This window comes from Lepisosteus oculatus, chromosome 6 (assembly GCF_040954835.1).
Source record: "Lepisosteus oculatus isolate fLepOcu1 chromosome 6, fLepOcu1.hap2, whole genome shotgun sequence".
NCBI classification, from domain to species: Eukaryota; Metazoa; Chordata; class Actinopteri; order Semionotiformes; family Lepisosteidae; genus Lepisosteus; species Lepisosteus oculatus.
In genome coordinates, this window is record NC_090701.1 from 57620242 (window position 1) to 57638257 (window position 18016).

The 18016-nt window shown below is 43.2% G+C and overlaps 2 long non-coding RNA genes across 2 annotated transcripts; one reads left to right on the plus strand and one right to left on the minus strand.

Moving 5' to 3' along the window:
* Window positions 1-1871: 1871 nt before the first annotated feature.
* LOC138239457 (uncharacterized) lies at window positions 1872-4952 on the plus strand. The gene is made up of 2 exons (XR_011189957.1): window positions 1872-2792; window positions 3759-4952. It is a non-coding gene; the product is annotated as an uncharacterized lncRNA (long non-coding RNA).
* Window positions 4874-9149, minus strand: LOC107078129 (uncharacterized). The gene is made up of 2 exons (XR_011189956.1): window positions 7795-9149; window positions 4874-5291 (listed from the first exon to the last, which is right to left on the minus strand). It is a non-coding gene; the product is annotated as an uncharacterized lncRNA (long non-coding RNA).
* Between the last annotated feature and the right edge of the window lie 8867 nt (window positions 9150-18016).

An 18016-nucleotide genomic window follows, 5' to 3' on the forward strand; every position in this document is an offset into this window, starting at 1 on the left:
CCCTGAACACTTAGGGTATTTTACGTTTACGGACGTGTGTTAAGCTGGTGTGTTTCTGTTGCATTTTAATTCAATTTGAAAACCCTAATTTATTTGTATTACTAATTGGAACGGTCCTTTTCCCAGTGATTTCGGTGCTGATCACTGTTGAGCCCAGCCCCAGGGAGCCCCATGCAGGCCGAATCAAGCTTTCTTCCATGATTTCTGCACTATGGCTGTGTGGCAAATTCATACCAGAATGTTTATGATGATGATGAGTGTTTTTCCACATACCTGATAGTGGCTGATGCCCTGGCTAACCTCAAAGCATAACAAAGCATTGGATTGATTCCTCTTTTATCTCTCTCCCATTCATTCATTCAACTGTTTCCTCTTGAATCCTGCTGCCAGAAAAGACCTTTTCCACTGTTCTGCTGCAGCAGTAAAGCGAGTATAATAAAAAACAGCACAACGTACATACAGGTCGTGAATTTCCTGAAGCACTAAATACTATTTTGTTTCATGCCAGGCAGAAAAAAAATATAGTATGACTTAAATAACTGGACTTAAACTGATACTCCGCAATCACAATGTGTCTTTAGAAGTCTCAAAAGTGAAGGCCTGTTTCATCTAACTTTACATATATAAATAATGGTAATATCATTTTATATATATAAGAAGGGGATGGCCTTTAGAGAAAAGTCTAGCACTGGATGCCAGTGACGGAGCCCGAGCCCTTATCCAGTTAGACTTTGTCTTTGGCCCTGCTCGAGGCTTGCTGCTATGTGCCTCAATCTCGCGAGAAGAGCATTGCAGGACTATCCACTTTGCCCACGTGGCAGTTGATATTAATTTCAGTTTATTTTTCTCTCTTCATTTTGCATTTGAACAAACAGTTTGGCTTACATCGTCGAAAGAAATCCTGAAAAGAGGTTACCATTGCCTTAGTGGGCAGAACATCGTCTCCCAGTCACCTGCACTTCCAGCCCTTCTCTCTAGAGTAAAAAAAAAAAAGTCATGCTTTCCTTTGAATGACACAAATGGAATTGTTTGCCAAGTTCATTTTCAGAGCAAAAATGGTTTGCTCTCTTAAGCCGCAGGGAGACACCTGAGTGGCGCCTGAGTACAAAAATAGAACAGGGGTTATTCCTGAGCCCGGTTGGCCGAACAGTAACTGTTCAAATAGCTTGTGCTGCAGTTTGTGTTTGGTCCTCGCGCAGTGTTAAAGAGTACACTCTCCTCGTGCTGCACTGCCCTTGTCATTCTCTCTCTCTTATTTCTCCACTCATTCACTCGTCGCCCCCTGCAGGTCTCTCTTTCCAGCGGGGCGAGGAGGACAGAGTGAGGGAGAGCACGGCGGAGCCGGGGGGGGGATAACATCATAGCAGCCACAGCCCTGGAGCCAACAATCTGTCAGTCCCTCAGTAAACAAGCACCTTATCACATCGCTAACATTTATTTAACCCTTTTCTCCAGCACTTGTAAGAGCAAAGGAAGGTGGCTGGGGGAGGAGGAGGGGAAGCAGGAGGCGGAGGGGGGAGACGGTTCCTAGGCTCGTCTCGCAGAAATGTCAGATTTCCTGTACAGTACACCCAATCTGTAACATGTCGAAATCCCTGTCTGTCTGCCCCCTCGGCGGAGCCCTGGAGCCTGGGTCTCTCCACCGGCCACGCACCGGGACGAGCTCTCCTGCCCCCAGTCTGACACCTCCCCGTCTCCCAGTCTCCCCAGCGCGGAGTCGGGGCTCCCTCTCCCTCCCCCACCCCCCTTCCTCGCAGCCCGCTGCTGGATCGGTTTCCGAGCCCTCAGGCTGACTTCATCGCGGAGAGCAGCAGGGGTGAGGCCCCGCGCTGCTCTGCGGCCCCCGCCATGTCCTCCGGCCCTCTCTGGGACTGTGCGCAGAGCATTCTCCCACACACTGGACCGGCCTTCGTGTTTTCCCAATTTACTGTTTAAAGGAAAACACTATGGATACCAAAATAAATAGTCGGCTTCAGATGAGGCCTTTGTTCGGAATGAGATAGCTCCAAAGTATGCCTTTTAAAGTGGAAGGGGGAAACCTCTCTGGGTCTGGAAAGTATCACTCATGCCGTCTGAGCCGCGAGCGGAATGAGGGCCCGGACCTACTCCGTCTAATCTGCCGAGGATCTGAGTGCTACTGCCACCGCACTGATCAACACAGGCCCACCCGGATGACTTCAGAAACACGAGATAGACTTCCAAAAATAAAAACAGGCAGATCGTTTCGTGAAGATGACACTGCAGGGAAAGGACAATCACTGGGACTTGCGCTTGTGTGGCTATGTGAAAAAAAAGACTTAACGTGAAGGATGACTTATGTGGAATTGTGGAACGTGAATAAACTTTTGGGAACTCACCCTCGAAGCAATACAGCAGGGGAATTTCGGGACTACATTTTTTTAACTGAATATAAGGTTATTTATATCTTCAAGTGCTTAAAAGCCTTCTGTGTGCTGGGTAAATACACTCTTTTAGAAGTGATGCCACTATGCGCCAATCTATACATTTTCTAACCGCCTCTTCCAATTCAGGGTCACAGGGGAAACAGCGGGCGCAAGGAGGGGTACACCCTGGGCGGGACACCAGTTCATCGCAGAACAGACAGGCACAAACACGGACACGCACACACTCACATCACTTTGTCCAGAAGCCTATTAATTTACCAGCATGTCTTTCGCCTGTGGGAGGAAACTGGAGCACCCCTAGGAAACTCAAGCAAAGACGGGGTGAACATGCAAACTCCCTGCAGATATCGGCCCAGGATTGACCAAGGGCCCCCGGATTATTACAAGGTAATAACGCTAACCACTGTGCCTCCCATAAGATAATTCAATCTTATTAAAAAAAGTAAACAAGATTCAGAAGTTCGGGGATGTCTGGAACAGAGTTACAAATGGATCTACACATTTTGAACCTAGAAAGTGATTGCTTATGTGTACTTGTTCAGCTCTTGACATGAGCCCAGGTTTCCCATGGGGCATCTGAAGAGTGGCAGCGTGTCGCCTGTAGCAGCTGACTTCGCAGGCTGGATGGGCGTGTGAGCAAACAGAGGAAAGGATAGACTCTCCAGTGTACTGATGGCCGGTGTTGCCAGGGGTCATGTGGCCAGTCCAGCTGTGGGGCAGGACTGAAATGGCCCTTTTGATTTTTGAATAAGAGAGGAAAACTGTTACTGTGTAACAGCTAATCAAAACGCTCCTTCTGCTTCAGACACAATATTTAGCTTTAACTCCTGCTGAGAAAGGTACATATAGGCAAAGTTTTTTTATTTCTTTTGAAAAACAAAGGGATAAAATGTAGATATTTTACTTTGTTTTGCCTATGACTGCTGTGTAACACACATGCAGGAGAAGTTCAGCTAGCACCTGTTACATTTAGGTTAACCCAGGAATGCCACAAAAAAAATTATCTTGACTCATATAGGCGTTCCGTCAAGAACATTTTTTCCTTTCTTATTTCCTATTACTGGTAGCACACATAAACAGAGACAAAAACCATGACTCTTCCTTACACAGCGCCTTGCAAAAGTATGTACTCCCAGTTAATGAGACCACGTTTTGATGAATTATAAGTACTATGTTTAGATTTGTACTGCCTCCATCCAGCAGCGCTGAAGTCAACATAAAGAGATCATAAAGGCTGACCAGGCAGACCACTGCATAAAGCTTAATTAATAATTTAATACATAATATAATTTAAATAAATAACACAGAATTGCTGTAGTTTCCTGGTAATAATTCCTTACCTTTCCTCCACAGGGGTCCCAGGGCAGTTGAGCTTGAAGGATGGACACACATCATTCCCTACGGAAGCGCCGCAGCCCCTGAGTCGGGCTCCAGGAGCCCCGCCGCACAGCAGCAGGACACTGGGGACCAAGCTGTACCAGGACGCCAGCGTTCATACCTCTGCTATTTCACAACGCGCTGAGCTGATTCTAAGGACCACCTGGTGAAGGCCTTGCTTAAACATCTCACCCCAGGGACACCAGCTCCTACAGCAGTGTCACTGTACTGGGGAATCAGTCTGGGAAATTCTGGTCCCGCCGGAAAAAATGCCACCTGCTCTTATAGCAGCAAGCTGCTTTTCCCTGGGGGCATGTGTACATGTCTGTATATATATATGTGTGTGTGTGTGCATATTGTATATATGCGTATGTCTACATGTACATGTATGTGTAGGTGTACATGCACCTATATGTTTATGTGTATGGAGGTCTTACAAATGTCTGAGATCTGATATAGCCCCATAATGGTACTGCTATCATTTTCATCAGGACCGCTGAATGAGTTGTGATCACTCAGCACAACAAATTGTTTGATAGAAATGTATTGTTTGACAGAAATGTATTGATACTAAGGGTGTGAACACTGCAAAACAGAAGTACTAAAACAAATATAATTTGTTGCTTTTATAATGTAAGTTCAGCAAATATGGAATAAGCAATTAGTTAGGATTATAAAAAAGACATTTGAATGTACAAACTTCCAGAAAGATGGATCAAGAACATTTTTTCAATTTCTAGCTTTCTAACAACCGTGGTTCCATATCTATAGACGAAAATATTTGCAATATATCTCTGACATGATCTGTTTACTACCAATATTTTTGTAAGCCTTCAGGCAGGAATGAAAATGGCAGATCAACTGTTTGAATATTCTTTTTTTTCTTTTTAGCTTCCGTAAGATACTGATAATATAACCACAGTTGACTGAAAGTCTGTGAGATTCCATTGTCAAATTAATGTTTTATTTAATTCATACTGTATTTTTTCCATGCATGAAATCTGGATCCTTAATTAATGTCTCTAAAACTGTTTCGAAGATAAACACAATTGTTCGGTATGACAAGCGAGAGAGAAACAAACACTCCTGTGTGAAGCACAGACATTCCTGTTTATATTCCACATTTATTCCACCTTTCGTTTACAGCAATTAAATGTCAAAGGCAAAGCATTATGGGAACATTTCTTGTTAATAATGTCTATGAGAAAATAAAATAATTAAACAGCCGAAGAAAAGTCCATGTAGCTATACTAGGAGAAAAGGTGAGCTGGCACAGACGTCGGGCGCAGACCAGTGGGTCTCCAGGAGCTAATGGAGAAACCGTGCTGACTGTGAGTGGTGTGTGTGACAGGCGTTGCCTTGAGCAACTGCAAAGAGAAGTGTCCGGCTTCACCTTGATTATTCAGGTTGCAGGTACTAGGCCGTCATCCCTCTGAGACAGGCCCACACTCTCAGTTTCTCCACGAGTCTGAGATCTTGCTCGGACCTCCAGGAAGTCTCCGGTTCCTGCTGGAGTGGAGGCAGCTGTGAGAGATCCTCGCTTCCCTCAAACAGCTTTAGTCAAATTCCCCCCTGCATTAATCAGCCCTAAAATAAAGGACCGTAGATAATATAATCGTCTAAACTAATGATACAGGGCCTCCTGCTGTGCTTAATGATCCGAGCCATTAAAATAGGTTCTCCAGATCAATACATATTAAGGATAAGGCTGACATCATGGGCCAGGTAACAGCACAATATATTTGCTTTAACTTGTGATTTCAGCACTAAACTACAAGTTAATTTGCTTGTCACACTAATCCACTGCCAGAAAGCGACTTGCTCCTGCCAGGCACTGTGCCAGTCTGAAGCCTGCCATGGAAGCACAGGGCAGGAGGTGACAGGATGCCAGTGCATTGCAGGGCACACACAGTAGCAATTCAGAGACATGATTTCTGACATGAGTCCTAATCCATCCGGTTCTAGGTCTCGTGGAGCCATGGAAACATGGAAACTCAGCACGGAGGACTCTCCAGAACAAAATGGAGTCCAGCACACTGGAGCTGTGAGGCACACACTTCCAACACACCTCTCCCATCCACCTCTCCTGACTGATTCTGCATTCAGATCCAGGTGATGTCGTGAATGCAAGTCCCTTGTATCACAAGTCCCTTAGGGGCTGACTGGTGGCTCTGTGGCTCAGGATCTGCGCCTGTGGCTGGAAGGTTGCCGGTTTGAATCCCGTGGCCGACTGAGGAATCCTACTCTGTTGGGCCCCTGAGCAAGGCCCTTAACCCCAGCTGCTCCAGGGGTGCCGTATAAATGGCTGACCCTGTGCTCTGACCCTCAGCTTCTCTCCCTGTCTGTGTCTCATGGAGAGCAAGGTGGGGTATGTGAAAAGACAAGATCCTAATACAAGAAGTTATATACAGCCAATAAAAAAGTGATCTGAACTTTATGAGGAAAAATAAAGATAATTAACGTTACAAACACACAATGTTGTAGAGGTTTTGTGGTCACTGTTAATGAGGCTCTTTTTCACTACCTCCCAGGCAAGCTGACCCAGTGTTTTCTATTGGTTCTCTTCAATCTCTACCATGCAGCTGAGACAAAATGAACTTCAGCCACTCAGAGGTGGGTCTTAAAGTTCTCTGTTTTTTTAATGTTCCACAACGAATACAGCAAAGACTCAAAAACAAAATGGAGAGAACAAAGCAGGGCTTAGTGATACACAGAGGGTCCTTGAAGATGATCACACAATGTTGCATCTGTACTTGTAGAAAGCTTAGTGAAATCTTCTATTGATTACAATTAAATGGAAAATTAAAATTAAATGTTTCAGGAATACACAGAATTATAATTCCCCTAGTGGCCTGATAATTGTCAGGAGCTTTAAGGATACTGACGGTAAAAATATCTTGCCTTAATTCTCGAGTACTAGTAAGCGCCAAGCTTTTTACACATGACATGGCAAAGAATTAGACGTTAAGGATGACATGGTCATAAGACTTAGACCTTGAGTAGTGATCTTGAGTAGAGCCTCGATACATCACATTTAATATGGCTGTTTGCGGCTCATGGTTCCAGCCACTGATCAGACTTTTAGTAATTCATTTAAGACTCAATGCATTCCAGGCGTTTCACCAGGGAATAAACCTTTACTTGTTCCTCTGCAGCCTACGCACGCTGACGCAGCTCCCTACTTGAACTACAAAAGAACATAGGCTCGTCAGATATAAATAGATGCGCAGCACTAGACAAACTCCTGGTGTGTTTTGGGTATCTGAAAAGGACATTTAAACAATATGCACTCTCTCAGATATATTAAAATGTTATGATAACACTCAGAAAGGGAACAAAAAGTTTTGTTTTAAAAAATCAATTAATCCTTGCAAAAGTATTCACCAAAGATATCCCATTTTGATTAATTTCAAACATATACAAATTTTCTTCAATTAATGTTTAATCAAATCTTTAATACACTATAAGAACTTTAACATGTGAAAGAAGTTGAATGTCAACCAACAGGTGAGAAAGTATATAAGTATTGAGCCCTACATCAGAACTAAATTAGTTCAGATTTCTAGTGCACTCCTGAGATTTGAAGAGCTTTGAGGACTACCACTTGTTTAATCTTATTACTTTTAAAAACTGTTGCACTGAACACATTGCATACTTTAAAATAGAAACAAAAACAAGAACTATTTCTGCTAAAGTGGATGTGCAGAGAGCATTCCCTGTCTTATAAGTAATTTTTTATACCACAAATTTGAAAAACAGAGAAACAGAGTAATGGTGAACATATACATTACTGACTGATACTGCTTCAAGCCAATGTTATTGTAGGTGTCTTCAGTATGATGTACAGTAGGAGCTGCGGTGTTAATGTTATTTTTTAAAACCATGTGCATAAGTGGCTTCTGTCTTAGACTGGCTGTTTTCCTCCTTAAAACAAAAAAAATCAGCAGAATATAGTGGTAAAGCAATTGCAGGCATGATAAGACATGTCATTTTTCTGTAGATTTCAGAGTACCTTGGCACTTGTTTTCTGAATCCATAAGCTTCTTCCAGTTTCGGGTGTTAAACGCTTGCTGCCACTGAGGTCTGCTCCAAAGCTGCAAATGGATCCCCAGCTGTCGATGTCTGTGTTCATGCTTGGGCCTGTAAAGTTAATAGTTCACTCATCACAAAGCCAGAGATTGGTTTATATCATTCCAATATTATGGTTTTAGATTAAACAAATGTGAAATTTTGAAGCACGAGAGGTCAAAACCTTGATTACACAGGACCAGAAAACTTCAAATACTCTCAAAATCCCAGGGAAGGTTAATAGGCTCCTTACATAACAAGTTTACTTGGTGTACAGGTCAGTGCTCTCAGAATGGATTAAGTGTGTTACGTGTAAAACACTTAAAGAATGCATCCAGAGAGTATCACTGAAATTTAATAGGAGGTTATATCCCCATTCTTTTTAAAGTAAAGTATGAGGATTGGTCCTGTTTGTAGGATGTCTGGTGTAAGTGGTGTAACAAGGGGCATGATTGTCAGTGCACCACTAAAGACAGCAGATCAGGGCAAGTGTGTCAGCTTCAGGAGTTTATAGGAAGTGGTTAGCTCATAAAACACCCTCAAAGGGGTTGAAACGCAGGCCACAGCAGGTCAGGAGGCAGACTTCCCTGTGTGTGGGAAGACGACGAGCGGTTCCATATCTCCACAGACACCGGTGGATGGCGAGTGACCGCGGCATGAGGTGTGTGTGGTCTCCGCGCTGCTGGGGTCGTCTCACTTCTGTACTGGGCTGGATGGCGAAGTACAGAAGTACAGCTGGGGATCCATTTGCAGTTTTGGAGCAGACCTCAGTGGCAGCAAGCGTTTAACACCCGAAACTGGAAGAAGCTTATGGATTCAGAAAACAAGTGCCAAGAGTACTCCAGTGCCTGCGCCTGGTCCCTGCGTCAGTATCAGTAACTTTCCCCTTTGCTGTTAGCTTTCCGGTTATCACTTTGTGAAGCACCTGTCACAATAAGGCTTTTCCTGATCCAAAACCCTCAGGACGGGGCAGCTCCTCTGGCTCTAGAGGACCCCTCAGCTGGCCTTGCAGCACAGGGGTCTCACGGCTTCTGCGGCATCAATGGCTGGTGAATAATTAGCCTGGCCACCTCCGACTACTTACGGGACACTTGCTTCAGAAGACAGTCCTTCGGGGACCCTTCGCTGCTTGACTGTAGGTAAGTGAGTGGAGGGCCGTGTGGAGCCGGTTTCTCTAGCCCACATTCCTGCTGTGAGACCGAAATCCCTGGGGATGTGAGAGTAGCAGAGCCGGGCCACTCTGGAGTCTCAGCTGACAGCTTCCAAGATAACACGGCAGTGATACATTCAAGAAGCACTTTAGCTAAATGTTTTCGAATCAGTCAGCGTACAACCTCCTTGTGGAATAATTTCATTAGTGAGGGGGGTGGGGAAGGATGGAACCAACGTCGTCTCGTCCCCGCAAAGAAAAATCTGTACCCAGAAAACAACAAAGACATTTCAATGCATCCACAGTGTGTATTTAAAAAGTGTGATGTGTAAATACTCGATGTGTGGTCTGTGCCGGCAATGTGACTCAGGTAATGGATGTCTGCCGGTATCATGGTTTTGTGGGCGATGTTTACCGTGGACGCGGAAAAAAAAAAAACACGAAGAAAGCTTGGATTTGATCACAGGGACGCGAAAGTCTGTGTAGAGGACCGTGCAGGCCAAAAAGAAGAGGAAGGCATCGTTCTTTCCTGGAAGCTACTTGGCAAACATTTGGAAAAGAGGATTATTTTCAGAAAACAAAAGGAACATAAAAAACGAAACACATCCAGGGACTCATAACAGCTTTTTTTTTTTTTTTTGGTGGGGGGGGGTACTGTAAGACCTTGGGTACAGAGAAGAAAGTAAAATATTTGTCTGAAGGGGAATTTTAACAAGTAAGACCAACTGAACTATACTGTACACCACTAGCTTTGCAGCGTCAGACGTTTTCAGTGTACATGTTTAAAAACTTTGTCAAACTTGAGGGCTGGCTGACACCCTGCCTGGCTTTACCGTGTATCAGTAGCCCCAGGTCTCTGAGTGGCAAAGTGATGGAGCTCCAGGAGACATCATATCTTTTTCGTGTCCACCAGTCTCACACTGCCATTGCATATCTCCAGCATACACTCATTGTACAGTATGTGGCTTGAAAGAAATGCTAGCCTGTTCAAAATCTTTAAAAAATAGAACATAGTGTACTTCAAGACCCAAAAATCCATCTGCAGGGATTATCATCACCGCTGTATTTCCAGTAGGGTTCAGGGCAAGTCATCCTCATTCATTAAAGGTTTGGGATTAACATTGGAGAATAAAGCACACAAAGCCGTTGTAGTTCTGGCACACATGAAAGAACACACTTTCTCTTTTTTCCACTTTCTTTTTCTTAATCAATCAATGTGTGCATTAAAGCAACCTTAAAGGTATTAAATTTGTATTTATGAGGAACTGTAATTGAATGTTTGTAGGTCAAACAAGGTTATTTGTTTAGGCCTCTGGTGAAGCTATAAATGCATCTTGTGTTCCTAATTCCAGCTTTTAAAAAAAATAAAACACAACAAAATAATGAAAACAATGAAAGTCAGAGCAGCATTTTGCCAAGGTGATAACCATTCATCTGGTGTACTGCGTGTAGTATTACAGAAGTGCAGTTTGGCTGGTTATTGTCCAGCTGCAGATGTTCTGATCGCCTGCAAACTGCAGATGACACTCCCATGAGCTGCGGCGCCAGCTGTTGCGCTCAGGCCGGGGACCTTTGGGGAACAGTACGCACTACACCCCCCAGCCACCGCAGGGGCCCGCGGCCCTGGACTTGTTCGTTTTTGTTCCCCTCGGTGGCCGTGGACGCTTGGCTTGTGTTTGCTCTGTGGTTTCCCAGCACGCCGCGGAGTGAATGGTGTGTCTGTTCCGCAGCGGCGACACCGGCTTCACGTCTCAGGCCCGGCGCGCAGGGGTGTCTCTGGTCTGCCTCGCGGTTTCCTCCCTCGTTGTCTGCTCTACCTGCCGAGCCCCAGCCCGGCAGCCGCTCAGCACTTAACCCTTCCCAGCCCTGCTCCCTCTCCCCCTCCGCGCGAACCGCGGGCTGCGGCTGCCCGCTCAGCTTCCCACTGTCGCAGGGACCTGCTTTGCCATGCAAACCTCCACACAAAAGCTTCTTTCACCCAACACCTTTACTGATGTGACGCAGGCCCACAGGGATTAAACATTGAAGGGTCCTCGACAGAAAGAGACATGTTTCAGATCTGTGAGGTTTTACGAGTGGCTCACACCGATGTCACCACCTCTTCTGTCAAATTCGAAGTCGTTGTTGGGAGTTTTTTTGTGGTGCGCCCGAGACCACAGAGATACCGTACAGATCACAAATAACACATATACAAAATATAAGATGATAGTACATGAAAGTGAAGATAGGATACACAATTTTACCAATAAATACTTTAATAAATACCTGAGTGAGATGGAATAGCCACAGGGCAGGTGCTCTACAGGAACCGTTCTAGATTTCTGTGTCAATTAGCTAAACGTTATCTACCACAACTAAACAGCAAAGAAAAAGATTGAGACTGTAAAAGTATTGAGGGACACGCGTTAACTCCAGGTTATGGAGTTTGGAATGAAAGTTTGGGAGGGATGACAGCAACCAAGTTCAATCAGACTCAGTTGTCAGCGATTAGCAAATCGCTCCCGACGTCCTTTCCTCCCCTAAAACACTATAAATACCTACCTGTACCCCATCTCTCCCACGCATACGTGTTTTGCATCCCATCTGCACCCAATCTCTCCCTCTGCAGCTGCCCCTGGGTCTCCCCTCACTCTGCAGGGGGGGTCCCAGCCTCCTTGTCCCCTGTCCAGGAGGCTAGTCCTCAACCAAGAGGGTTCCACCCCATAATCCTTTCAGGACACTTCATTTGCCTGTGTTGTTCTACCTAGTGAAACGCATTATGGAGATGTGTGATTATGTGTGTGTGCAGTACGGGTGCATCGATGTGTGTGAAACAAATGTGCCCCAGCAAAAACTTCAGGGGATTCGTCTCCTGGCAGAACTAACCGTTGTTATACGTCTTTCAGCAAACACCCCCCACACTCCACACCGCCGCAGTTCATCTGGATGGATTTGCATATCCAAATGAAAGTGTCACGAGCAGAATCGGAAAACTAGGGCGAACTGCATTAGGGGGGGAACAGGTTTTAACTGCAGTCTCTGTGCTGACGACATGTATTGTTTGACGGAAAAAATAAAAGCCTTCATGTGTTATTGTTAAATAAAAAAACAGATACTCACATGCAGGAAAACATAAATAATGTGAGAATAGCAAGCACATAGCCTAGGATAATGTGTTTTCAGCAGCTTTAGTTCCAATAATTCTAGCCGCACTTAAGACAAACTGGCAGTGAGTCAGAGTTGTTTCTCACATTGTCATTAGTCCAAGGCCAATAGCACACAGAGTAGCTCCCTGGACTGTCTCTTAAAGGGCCCCCTCGTCCAGCCTGCCAGACTGATTACTCAGCTTCTTTGCCACACCGTGACAAAGTCATGGGATTCAAAATGCACCCTCAATTCCTCTTCATAGCGTTCACACCATGGTACGGGCTTGACAAGTAGCAAATTCTGCCGAAAAATCATTTTTAAATAAAAACATTGAGTAATTGTCGAACGGCATTTCAAAATGTGTATGTGTAGTCTTAGATATACAGTATGAAGACATTGCACATGAGTGCTTCTGAGCAGCCACTCGCCAACCATAAGTTCAGCCTTTGTGCCCAATGATGTGATAGCTCCTGCACAATGGATACACTCTGTACCACCACCTAGTTGCATATGCCAAGAAACAGCAATTCAGTCTCACTGTATCTTTCACCTTCAGCAATCCTGTAGAAAAACATTCACCAGATGAAGTAAAAGTGAAAAAACCTAATGAAACAGTGCACTCACTCATGTCTTTATTAGCAGGTTTTGCTAAATAACTTAAAACATTGTATCAGTGGGGTTGTGGAGAGCAAAGATTACCATACTTGTTTATAACCACCAAAGTAAAGAAGGTTTCTTAGTAAAATTGTATTAATTAAGTTTGATTAGATTTTGTTTAGCCTTAGTAAAAGACTAAGATTCAGAATATCAGAATTGAGATGTTACCGACATAACCCTTTGCCTAGAAAATGAAAATCATTCCATGCTAAGAATACAAAGGTGTTTTTTCTGATGTAATCCAATGTGAAAATGTGAGGCCACACTATAGTTTTGCCTTAGAAGTGAAATCGATTTTTGTGTTGTGCCTTATACACCACATGTAAGTTGATTTTATTTCCTCTTCAATTTTCTGTTAGTTCTTTTAGCATTCATTGTGTAATTGCTAAATATTTTTTTAAAAAACACTGGATGAATTTTCCCTTAATAGGAGTGCGGGAAAAGACAAAATACTGAAATTTCTAGTGAAAGACAAAAACTGACTCCAACGCTTTTTGCCTCTAGTTTTGGTCAGAATTTTTTATCAGTGAAATCACAGTTGAAAAGGTCACACTAGATACTTCAAACTTGGTTTGCTTTGGAAGCAACCACACCAACAACTCTGCAAGAGCTTTCAGCAACCTGAAATCGGTCTCCTTCCTGACTCCCTCAGATTCTCAACAAGTTTTTTTTCATTTCACATGATAGAATTGTCATAAATTTGGCATTGAGATAAGCCTGGGGCTAACAACAATAAAGCATTAACATTTTAACAAATATGAGAATAATCCCTCTGTCTTTTATGAGGGGCCAGCAGATTTATACCAGACGCCAACAATTCATACTGCGTCATTAATGTGTGATGAGAATAATCTTCTAATTTTTTAATAAAGGTTTTTTTCACAAATTGAAAGTATATCTTAGTTAATACAACATATTGTGGCATACAAGTTCAAATAAGGAGATGTCCCAATATATTTCCCATTGATGTCCCAACTTGTCTCCTGCATATTGCTAGAATGCAGATGGTTCTACTGCACTTGACCTCTTGAGCTCAATTTAGTTCAAGTGTTATACTTTCTGTCAAATTGTAAAAATCTAAAAAAGAGTTCCTGGGGCCAAATATACACAAGATATTTGAAGGAAGAGATTAGCCACCTAAATTCAAAACACGTTGTAAGATTAAGAATTCAGATGGCCCTTAAAACTTTCTTTTTCAGGTACTCATATTTTGCTGTATGGTTAGTACTGGAAGCATGTCCCATGGTAAGAAATGGGTGTATATGAATTCCTTCAAATTAATGTTATGATTTTTATTTCTCTCTTTGTTCCACAATGCTTGAAACACGTGTTGTTGCAAACCTGGTTTGTGCTGCATTATCTCTTACTTGCAATACTGATGCACAAATTGTTTTCCTTAATATACAAAATAGTGCCCAGGTTGGCCACTTATATTTGGAGCTGTATTGCTATAACCACAGGTAACACTGCCCGCCATTTGTGTTATGCAAATCTGATGCACCATGAAGCACACCTTTCAGAATCAAATCTTATAAGTGCTTTACAAATAATGTGACTGTGGAATCATGCTTCCTATCCTTTACATGTGTCAGTGTGTTGCAACACTGTTTAAAACATTGCTTTACAAATACAATAAATGTATTACAATAAAACATAATACAATGTAATATGCAATCTGTATAATGCAATATGAAAGCCTTCATCCACATGGCAGTATTCATGCTAAGAAGACGTAGGTAGTGTCGTTTAAAAAAAATGAACCAAGTCATATGCACAAGCAAAACGCAGCTCTCAGGAGATATACTTTAAGAGTGAAATATTTTTAAATGTAGAGGAACGGGTGAAGGTATATTCCATGCTGTAAAACAAAAGAGACATGATGTTTCAGCTGTGGAGCCTTCTTCTTCCACACCTGAAGAAGGCTGCACAGCTGAAACATTGTGTCTCTTTTCTTCTCCTTTCAGCATGGAATAAATCTTCACTTGTTCCTTTGCAGCCTATGCATGCTGACACAGCTACCTACTTGAACTTGTTTTTAAATGTAGTAATTAATAAGATTACTAATCTTTAGAATTTTGTTGCTGTACAGTATGTTCTGGCAGGGCAGGGTGGAAGGGTAAAATCTATAAATGATGGATTTTATAAAAAGTAACACAAAATGTGGATTTTGTAGAATTATACATTTGAACTGTATAGGTTTTATACGTTGTATGTAAGATATGCTGTATGATGTAACTAATAACCCAGATAGATTTAGATATACACAGGAGGAGGATTTTGAATAAGAACTTGGATTAACTATCCTGTCAATTGTATGTTTCATTTTTTCTGTCTCTTCCAGTATACAGTTAGTTTATAGTACTAGACATACTGTATATCATGTGCAAACAATCACTGGATAGATTTTCAGTGTTTATTTTTTATGGTAACAAAGAATAAAGATGTGTTGATTATGTCAAACAATGATAGTTTATAACTTGTTAAACACTTTCATATTCTGTACCATTTACCAGAGAAGGTGCCAAGCTTTCATAGTAACAAAAATGGCGACAAGAATAGTAAGTAATATATTATTAAGGTCACAAATAATTAAACAAATCCAAATCAAAGTATTTGTAATTATTCCAGCAAAAAAATACAAAAAAGTGCTAAAAAGGTTAAAAAGACAGAAGCCTCTTAGCTGCCTTCAAAATTAAAGGTGAAAACAACTAGTGATAATGATGTCCTACAGTATGTCCTAAACATAGTTTAAAATATAGTATATTGTTCACAATTTGGGAATATAAACCAAACCAAATCTTCTTGTCACGATTATAGTCCCTCCCCCTTAAGGGCGCTCTGGCTCTTTCACATTTTAACTGATTTTGGGCACCTGCCTCCTATTCAGCCCACCTTAAAAGCCAGACGCTCACTCTGTTCCGGGCTCTGGATTGGAACACGGCCGCCTGGAGGCCCGCCTACCACCGAGTCGGCCTACGTCCGCGGCTCGAGGGCACAGGCCTCCTATCGGCGTCCTGAACCAGCAGAGTCCAGGGCTTGGAGCGCCTGGTCCCCTTCCCTCTTTTTCTCCCCGACCCTTCGCCGGATCCTGCTCCTTTTTTAACTTTTGTCGTCTCCGTCTTGGATTGGATTACCCGATTTGTGCATATTCTGGATTTCCCTCCGGACTTGTTCGCCTGGACCGCACCCCCCCCGAGCACCAGTGCACCATCGACACGCCCCCCCCCCGTTCTTCTTTCCTGCCCAGCTCCTCGTCGTCTCCTCCCCGTGTCTGTTTCACTCCCTTCCGGATTCTACCGTCTGCATAGGGTCCTGATTAACGCTTTGTGACACTTATTTTCCCGAATTAAAGAACTAAAACAAAATAATTCCAAGAAAACAATTGAAACATTTTCTATATTTATTAAAGTAAATATTGAATATTACTCTCAAGACTGGACACATTCTAACCTTTCAAAGTTTTGTAACACTTTTAAGAGCCCGTGTTCTTATACTGGTTTCAGTTGAGTTTGAGTTTGCTTGTATTCCAGTGTCCCTGGGTTGTGGTTTCTTCCCACCTGACAAAAACGGGTATCTTATTTTGGATGAACTAAGCTATAGTGTCCTTTCGGCAGTCTCCAACGTTACGAAGGTCACGCTCGTCCTCACTGGGGTTTTGTCTCAGGTCACCCGGCACAAGTTATGTGACTAAAGGGGAGTAGAGTGAAATGAGCCTGGTGGGTGGAACAGTCCCCCTCCTCTGTGGCTGTTCTGAGGAAGAGCACACGCCTGGGAGAAACAGGTGACTGGAACACTAATCCATCCAGAGACTTCCTCCCACGCAGGCTGGTTCTTCATCGGAGTCATGGCCCAGCCGCAGCCTCCCGTACAATTCTCCAAACCAATGTGCGAACTGACGTGTACTGCATGTCCCACGTGTGTTGTGGGAGGCTTGTCTCGTCGTCTCCTAATCCGCCTGCCTGTCTTATTCATCAGGCAAGGCTCGCTGCGGCTCTGACAGAGGAGACTGCTGTGCCGAAATGAAGGAACCCAGAGTTCAATATGCTCTGCAGTTACAGCTAATGACGATATGCATTAAACCTATATTGAGCTAATCATTATTTAACTTCTCGTGGAACATATTTCAGTATCTTTTCCAAACCAAGTTAACAAAAGTTTCTAATGAAGTCCATTAACTTTAGGTATTGCTTCTCCCTCTTATGTTTCCTTGAGCCTGTTTCCCAGTTATTCAGTAACAGGTTTATTCCATGCTAAAAAGAGAAGAAAGAAAACAACATTTAGGGTGTGGAGCCTTCTTAGAATGTGAGGAAGAAGGCACCACAGCCGAAACGTTGTGTTTTTTTTCTTCGCTTTTCAGCCCAGAATAAACCTGTTACTTGTTCCTTTGCAGCCTACACATGCTGACGCAGCTCCCCACCTCAACTACTTTTGTAATGTGTCCATTACAATACATGAAGTACAAATCCCTGGATTATGCTGATATTGTTTACATCTCTTAGACAATGTAGGTATGCAATAAGAAAGGCCAATAAAATGTTAGAATGTCACCCTCACTTCCATCAGAATGCTGGACAATGTGCTAGAAGCTCCAAGGCAACCGGCCGAGTCTGTACTCAACTTTATCAGCCAGTTGCCGTGACTATGCACTCTGCTGAAGAGATCAGTTCCACCTGCGCATAATTCATCCGATGACTTACCTCATTAGTAGCAGGATATTTAAGACCAGTCCTTGCATCACTTCCTGGCTCAGTCTTACAGTGTCAGTGTCTGGTCTCTGCGTCTTCGGTTTCATCGTTCGTTCCAGCTATGAACCTTGCTTATGTATTGACAGCTCCTGCCAGCTTGCTTTCCTGGGGTCCCCTCACCACCTCAGACCACTGCTCTCAGTTAGGTGTGAGGAGCAGAGTTATCACATGTGTTACGACCCCAAGTGTCTAGGGGTAAAGGGGTGTAACATTTAGGATAATTCTTTTGGAAGCAGGTGGGTTCTGGAAGCGTGATAACAAGGGTAAGGAACTAGAGTGGTGCCAAAGAAAAGAAAATAACAAACAAAATGGAGCTGGCTAGGAAGGTGAGGGAAAGCTAACCCTGACTAAAAAAAGAAAACCCGAAACACACGGTCTTCAGCGTCTTCAACACCCTAGCTAACCTCCACTGACTACCCAAAACCAAAAACAAGGATGAACAAACAAACAAACAAAAGTACAAAGAAACAGAAACCAACAAAACAACA